This window comes from Maniola jurtina, chromosome W (genome assembly GCF_905333055.1).
Source record: "Maniola jurtina chromosome W, ilManJurt1.1, whole genome shotgun sequence".
In the NCBI taxonomy this organism is placed as follows: domain Eukaryota; kingdom Metazoa; phylum Arthropoda; class Insecta; order Lepidoptera; family Nymphalidae; genus Maniola; species Maniola jurtina.
In genome coordinates, this window is record NC_060057.1 from 6024885 (window position 1) to 6033572 (window position 8688).

Consider the following 8688-nt stretch of genomic DNA (forward strand, 5'->3'; position numbering starts at 1 on the left):
TTTTGAAAAAGGTTACACTCCTAATTGGTCCACCGAAATATTCCATATTAAAAAAGTACAGAAAACGAATCCTGTTACTTACCTTATAGAAGATGCTAAACATCAGCCAATTTTGGGCTCATTTTATGCAGAAGAACTTCAAAAAACAGAAAATCCTAATGTCTATCTTATTGAAAAAGTTTTAAAAAGAAAAGGAAACAAGATATTTGTAAAGTGGTTAGGATTTCCATCGAGTGAAAATAGTTGGATAGATAGAACGAATATTTTATAACTAACTAGTTCCCAATTTATTTATTGTTATTTAAGTGATAGTATAGTTATTTTACATTCATTGTAATAAAAGTAATGAAAGAGAGCAGTATTCTCAATTGGTTTATAAATCATTTACCATTTGAACTTCATCTACCTGGATATAATTACTGTGGTGCTGGTACAAAATTGTATAAAAGGCTTGCACGGGGAGATCAAGGTGTAAATAAATTGGATGAATATTGTAAACAACACGATATTGCATACGACTTATCAACTTCATTAAGTGATCGTCATAAGGCTGATAAAATATTGATGAAAAGGGCTAAGCAACGTGCTTTAGCATCTGATGCAACTTTGGGAGAAAAGATAGCAGCAAATTTAGTTAATAAAGCTATGATAGCTAAATTGTATACCGGGTCGGGACTGACTAGTAAAGCCAACAATTCTAAAACAGTGTCGCCAAAAAAATCCGCTTCAGGCACTGGTTTGAAAAAACACTTTAAACATGTTGTTGCTCATGCAAAAAAGCATGTGCAAAAAATGAAACCCAAATGTAAGAAAATGGCTATAGAATTAGCCATAGCAGCGGCTAAAGAATTGACTAAAGACTCGTCAATAAAACTTCCTCGAATTATACCAATTCCAAAAACTGGTGGAGTACTTCCTTTGATACCTATTTTTGCCGGATTATCTGCTGCGGGTAGCTTAGCTGGTGGTGCTGCAGGAATCGCTAAAGTTATAAATGATTTGAAAGACGCTAAAAAACGTTTTACAGAATTAAAGAGGCATCATGAAAAAATGGAAACCCTCCATATAGGCAAAGGTTTACATATCAAACCGCATAGAGGTAGTTTAGGAATTTACATTTCAAATGAAAAAAACTAAGAGAAAGGCTACCCAAACGAGCGCTCACCAATATCGACATCATCAACCATTCGCAAGACATTCCTTACTTTCGAGGGGTGTTTATGAGAGATGAGATGCCAAAACATCCTTTTCGAAAAGAATGTGGTATAGTTAATTTGGATAGCTCCAATAATCCTGGCTCTCATTGGGTAGCCTATGCAAAAGTAAATAATGAAATTCAATACTTTGACAGCTATGGAAATTTAAAACCACCTAAAGAGTTAATTCAATATTTAGGAACTGGTATGAGTTATAATTACAAAAATTTTCAAGGTAGTCATCCTTATAACTGCGGTCATCTATGTATAAAGTTTTTAAGAAGTTTTTGGAATACACAAAATAAAATGTATAAATAGTTCAGTGAAATCAGTAAATATTTAGTTTACGATCATGTCTGTAACAATCACTATTACCGGGCACAAATCTGTGTTGGAATCATTTTTTCAACCTCCTCTTATTCTCGATGGTGAATATGAATGCGGTTTATTATATTTTTCTGCTCTGAACTCAATACCAAACATAAATCATAGCAATAACATATTTGCATATGGTGATGAATGTAAATATTTAAAAATTCCATATGGTACTTATGATTTATATGACATAAGAGAATATCTTGCGAGTAAGTTAGACAACTGTGAAATTGAAATAAAACCAAATAATAATACTTTAACATGCTCGCTTTTTTGTTCCAAAACTGTACATTTTGACGTAGAAAACAGTTTAGGATGCTTACTTGGTTTCCCAAATGTAAAACTTGAAGCAAATAAATGGCATGAGTCTGTTAATCCAGTTAACATTCTTCCCTTGTCTGTCATCAGGATCGAATGTGATCTTATATTCGGATCATTTAATAATGGGTTTGCATCACATATTATTCATGAATTTATTCCTAACGTTCCTCCAGGATATCGATATATAGAAATTCCAAAAAATATTATTTATCTTCCTGTTAATAAGAGTAATATATCATCCGTAACTGTTAAAATCATTGACGAAAACGGTAACAATATTGATTTTAGAGAAGAAAATATCCAACTGAGACTTCATTTACGTAGAGCAAAATGATAGTGTTTAATAAAACACTTGGATATGAGGTGAAAAGAATCAATCATTTGCCTGCTACTAGAGCGCGTACACGTATTAAAGCAAATCGTAATATTGTAACAAAAAGAAACAAAGATTTTCTCCGATCACTCGGATTCAAAGTATGAATATTCTAAATATTAATAACACCCCAGTATTCGATAATTCTATCGAAAGTTATGAGATCCACACGTACAATCCATACAATAACAGCTTTAAAGAAAATGATGAAATTCGCATTCCAATACATCAGCAAGACATATACATATTACCATGTAATAGTTCAATTTATGTTGAAGGCTTTGCCACAGTGACTGGAAAAGATCAATCGGGGAAAGAAATAAAGAAACCTGTAAATTTTACTAATAACCCTGTTATGTTTCTATTTCAAGACATAAGGTATGAAATGAACGGTATTGAAATAGATCGCGTAAGAAACCCTGGAATAACCACAACATTAAAATCATACATATCGATGAATGAGGGGGATAGCAAAGTCGCAGCATTGTGGGGTTGGCAAATGGATGGTTTTAAAATGACAGAGGGATATTTTAATGCTGTTATACCATTGAATAAAATAATGGGATTTGCCGAGGATTATAATAAAATTATTATAAACTGTAAACATGAACTTATTCTGAATAGAAGTAATAGTAATTTAAATAGTGTAACAATTCACAAGGATGATAATATAGATATAGAAGTACGAACAATTCAGTGGCGTGTGCCGCATATAAAAGTTTCGGATCGTGAAAGACTCTCACTACTTAAGTATTTAGAAAAAGACAAACCTATTCAAATAGCATTCAGAAATTGGGATTTATATGAATATCCTTTACTTCCTAAAACTACAAAACATTCGTGGTCAATTAAAACTACTTCTCAACTTGAAAAGCCTCGATATGTTATTTTTGGTCTACAAACTAATAGGAAAAACAGTAAGACTAATGATAGTTCTATATTTGATCATTGCAAATTAACGAATGTAACACTGTTTTTAAATTCACAGTATTACCCATACGATTCACTTAATTTGAAATTTGATGAAAATAAATACAGTATATTATACGAAATGTACACTCAATTTCGTCAGTCTTATTATAATCTTCCTGTTGACCCGTTGTTTGATCTGATCACATTTAAAGAAAAGGCACCACTGTTTGTAATTGACTGTTCAAGACAAAACGAGAATTTAAAGACAGGACCTGTAGACGTACGTTTGGAAATTGAAAGTTCGCAAGATATCCCGGATAAAACATCAGCATATTGTCTTATAATAAACGATCGCCTCTTTGAATATAAACCCTTAAGTAATATTGTTCGCAAGTTGTCATGAGTGTCATCATTGATGTACAAGGATTCAAGACGGATTCCAATGAGTTTATAGTAAAAGAAATAGCTATATTGTGTAATAACCATATCCAGACTTATTTAATCAGGCCACCATACCCATTTTATAATTTAACGAAAACGGAAAGAAAACAAGTTTGTTGGATAGAAAAAAACAGAGGAATACATTGGAAAGAAGGTTTTATTTCATACTTAAACTACAAAGATTATGTAAACATGAATAATTATTTAAATAATAAACGTGTTTATGCTAAAGGTGTAGAAAAAGTGCAGTGGATATCGAAAATGTTTGGTTGCGATAGTGTTTATAATTTGGAAGATAAATCTTGCCCTAGCTTATTAAGTTTGTATGAACAATACGAAACGAATAGTGATGTGTTTAGTTGTTTATACCATCCTTCAATATGTGCATTAAAAAACGTGCTTGTTTTAAGAAAATGGTGTCTCGATAATAAAATTTTCTAAAAAAATATATATATCTAGTAGTTTTTATTTACTTTCCTTTTGTTAAGGGTTGATTAGTAATATAAGTATGACTAGCAAAGTATAGTCAATATTTTTATTAGTTGTTGATTAATACGACTTTAGTTTATTCATGTACATGGTCTAAGAAAGTCATTCCTTTTTAAAAACTCAAAGTAATCATCATAATTATAAACAAATAAAAATGATATTAAAAGTTAATGATTTAGTTGACGTTGTTATTGTAAAATGGAATTTGTGTGGGCTGCATCATGTACATATATTACACTATAAGGAATACGATGGTATTCTGATATCAACGATCTCAAAGAAATCCAACATTTATTATAAAGGTCTTAAAGTTTCCGCACGCGTATTAAGAATAAATAATAAGTATGTTGACTTGATACCATCAGCTGATTAATGTGTAACTAAAACCGTCTGATTTTCATAAATAACCTTATAAAGCTGAGTCATTAGGATTTATCTGAAATTGACACATTAAAAGTAATTTGTTGAACGATTTAAAATAAACGATTACTTATATAAATCCAAATAATTCTAAAATGAGATGTCAATAGCGATGTAGGCTATCCAAGAATAATATCACCATTGAATCATCTTCGAGGAGTTTGTGACAACCTGATCATTCTCTTGTTACTGATTATATTTAACATCGATCGTGAAATTGGAAGTTGTAGCTCACGTCTATACGATGCGCGGCGCGGTGCAGCTACACCGCTAGACGCGCCGCGCTTTATCTAGAGACGTGAGCTACAACTCCCAATTTTACCCTACTACTAGATATTTAACTATAGGTACCCATAGGTATATGCAAAAAATCACGTCGATCGCGTGGCTCGGCTAAGACGTGATTGAAGGATAGACCAACAAACAAACACAATATTTCGTATTTATAGTGATTATGCAGCTAATAATAATACCTAAGTACTTAATAAGATTACCTAAGAGCTTATATACAAAAACTTTATGCTGGTATAAAATTTGATGGACTATTTATAACTTAGATAGCAATAAACTATAAATGATTTTGCATCATAAACATAAAATATTACTACTCAACCTAATGCGATGCGCGGAATTATTCCGTTCAAGTTGAAAGCCCTCACCCGATCGAGTGCAAGCCGGTCGGTGATCACCACGTGTTATACCTACTGTAGTGATTCAGTTGTTCCCGCAGACGTATTATGGCGCAGACAGACGCAACGCGCGACGGAAACGTTTTTAACGAATGTGGCTCCTAGAATTTTTTTCCTTAAAGTTCAGGGAACCGCGGCCGTTGCAAAGCTGTTCGTTAACGTCACATTAAACATGAATAAGGTTGAGTATCATACGCGTTCACTCTACAAAGCGTTCGGAGCACGTTCAACAGCTCTACCGTCGCGTCGCGCTGTCTGTCAAGGCTTTTATAACTAACATCAATTCAGATAACAATTGCTCAGTTAATTGGGAAATTGGTCATTGTTGACCATTTCACGAGCAGGCTAAGTAGACAGACTAAGTCCAAAGATAAAGCTGACAAAATGTTTTAATCACTGGACGAAAACAACGGAAAACTTTTGATAGGCAGCAGGTTACCGTTGTCAAAAAATTCCATTAGGTAGCCAAATCTTTTTAAAATCTATAAAATCTCAAGTTATGCAGTATGCACTCTGTCATCTATGGCACTAACCCTGCTGACTACATTAGGACGCGTAGTCTACTGGCTTGGTAGTGGTAACTTACTCCCGAGGCTTTTCCAAGTTCTATTCTGGTTGAGTCAAATTAGCGTATATACGTTTTCTTTCTTTTATCTATGAATCTATGGTATAAACCTATTACCTACCTTTCATACCAAATATCAATCATTTCTAAATAGCTGTTTGGTATCGCGTCTTGGAGAACCAAGGTTACTGGCATAGCCCAAACTATTAGCGAGCTAAAATAGCAATGGCCGCCATGCCTGTTGTAGAGGCGATGGCCATTGGAGCCGGAAAGTCCTTGAGTGGAGACCGCGTATAAGCAAGCGTAGTGTGGGACGCCCTCCAGCACGATGGACCGATGATATAGTATAGAAGCTGGCGGGATGTAGCTGGATGAGGCAGGCTGAGGACCAGGTGAGGTGGCGCTCTTTAGGGAATGCCAGTGTCCAACAGTGGACGATTCGATTCGCTGCAGGAGCAATATTTTTTAATTTCTAAATTGTCTCTGGTCTGGTCTGGCAGGAGGCTTCAGCCATGGCTAGTTACTTCCCACTCTACCGACAATGCCGTGTTGCCAAGAGAGCGGCGCTTCGGTACTATGCCGCGTGAAAAACTGCTACACGGCACACTCCTTCTAAGTTAGCCCGTTTCCACGTTATCTTTCATCGTTAAGATAAAAACGGTTTAAGATGGTGCAGGTGGTATCACTAGGTGTCGTAGTCAAGGGCTAACTTTTATAGGAGTGAGAAAATTTGAAATCTACAATTAATATAGGTAGGTAGGCAGGTATCTACTTAACTATTTACACAATTACATATATACCTACACGTCCTCAATGAATAGCGAACATGTCATTTTAGAGTTCCGTATTTCAAAAGGAAAAAAGCAACCCATAATATAGGTAAGTACGATCATTTCGTTGTCCGTTCGTCTATCAAGGTCCTTTCTTCGGGAACGCGTGGAAGTATCAAGTTGAAATTATCATCAAACAGTTACCTAGGTCTACGGTCCCTTGGACCTGTAAAAAACGGTCAATTGCGAGTCGGACTCGCACAGGAAGGATTCCGTGTCATCGTACCTACAAGAAATAACGCTTTTTTTAATTTTAATGGCGGTAATTTAGTAGGTATTTGTTAAATTATAGCGGCAATAGGAATACACATTCTGTGAAAATTTCAGGTCTCTACCTGTTATGGTTCACGCGATACAGTCCAGTGACAGACAGACGGACTGATAGCAGAGTCTTAGTAATAGGGTTCCGTTGGCATCCTTCGGGCACGGAACCCTAAAAATAAGCTTCTAAAATCTAAACCAACACAATCAAAAAATACAGATAATTATATTCCGCATATTTTGACTCTCCCAAATAAATCAAAACCTAAGTATATAGTACGCGACAGGTCGAGATGGCAATCGGAGTAGGCATAAGGCAGGAGACGCCTCACATACCACCCACGTTACCCGCACTGGGTAAGCGGAGGCTGTGCGGGTGTGCGAGGCATCCCCACCCCAATTGCCATGTCGGTCTGTCGCTTATATACTACCTACTTTCCGTTGATCTAGAATCATCAAAGGCGCGAAGCAAGGTCTCACGGCACAAGTACTTATCCTAATTTTTTTACGATGACAAATATTTGCAGTTGAAGATAATAAGCAACGAAACAATAACACGTATCCTTCCAAGGTACGGAACCTTCGGTCCGCAGGTCCAACTCACACTTAACCAGTTTTTCTAGCGATTGCAACATTCGTACGTTGTGAGTGGTGCTTTTCGATTATGATTTGTTCTTGACCGACGTGTGAACCTTATAACCACTAGGTACCTACGAGTACCTACTTATCTACAATCTGACATGAATTAAACAAGAAATCTCGGTGGGAAAACATGCAGGACATAATATTATGTATAAAAGAATAAGAACAACAGCGCAGTTTAAGCTTTTTGCAAGACCAAGTCGCTGAGCTGTACGCGGAAGAAAATATTGCACATAGAAATTTAGAAAGAGATTTCGGCTTCGAAGAGCATCGTCTCCGTCACTCATACTTGTGTAAAGTTTCGCCGGTCTCAACGATAGAGGCAATGCTCTGCGAAACAGTTATCTTATTCTAAATCATTAATGATTATAAATCAAAGATCTGACAGGATGGTTTGCCCTACTGTTAGATTTTTAGATAATAAGGATAGATATGGTTTTCTCAAAAAGCTTTATCTACCTACCTACTTAATTTCTCTATATTTTTCAGTAATCTTGTGTGTTCGAAGGTAAAGTTACCTCAAAATCTCACGCTATAGCTACCAAAGTAATAATTCATCATATTTATTTACAAATACTAATACAATTATTATTATTAAGAAATCCTATCATCACAATATGGCGATATTACCTAATTCAGATGGCCAGTAAGAAAAGGTCCATGGTAACATAGTGGCCGGATACGTGCCTAAGAAGTAGGGTCTACACGTTCATAAAATTGACATCAAAAATAAAATATTCATCAGTCATCCGATGGCGATATTGATTCAGATGGCCATAAGAAATAGTTGATGGTAACATAGTGGACAGATACTTTAAAACCCAAAATATTGGCTTCAAAGTGTACGTAACTAAAAATTAGGGTCTGCACATTCATAAAATTGACATAAAAAGTATTATTATTCACCAGTCATCACACGACGACATTAATTCAGATCATCAGATGGCCAGTAAGAAATGGTTGATAGTAACATAGTGGCCAGATACTTTAAAAACCAAATTATTGGCTTCAAAGTGTAGGTACGTGCCTAAAAGGCAGGGCCCACATATTCATAAAATTGACATAAAAAAGAATCATTCACTAGTTATCACTTGATGGTATTAATTTAGATGGCCAATTATAGGAAATGGCTGATGGTAACACAGTGGCCAGATACTTTAAAAACCAAAACGTT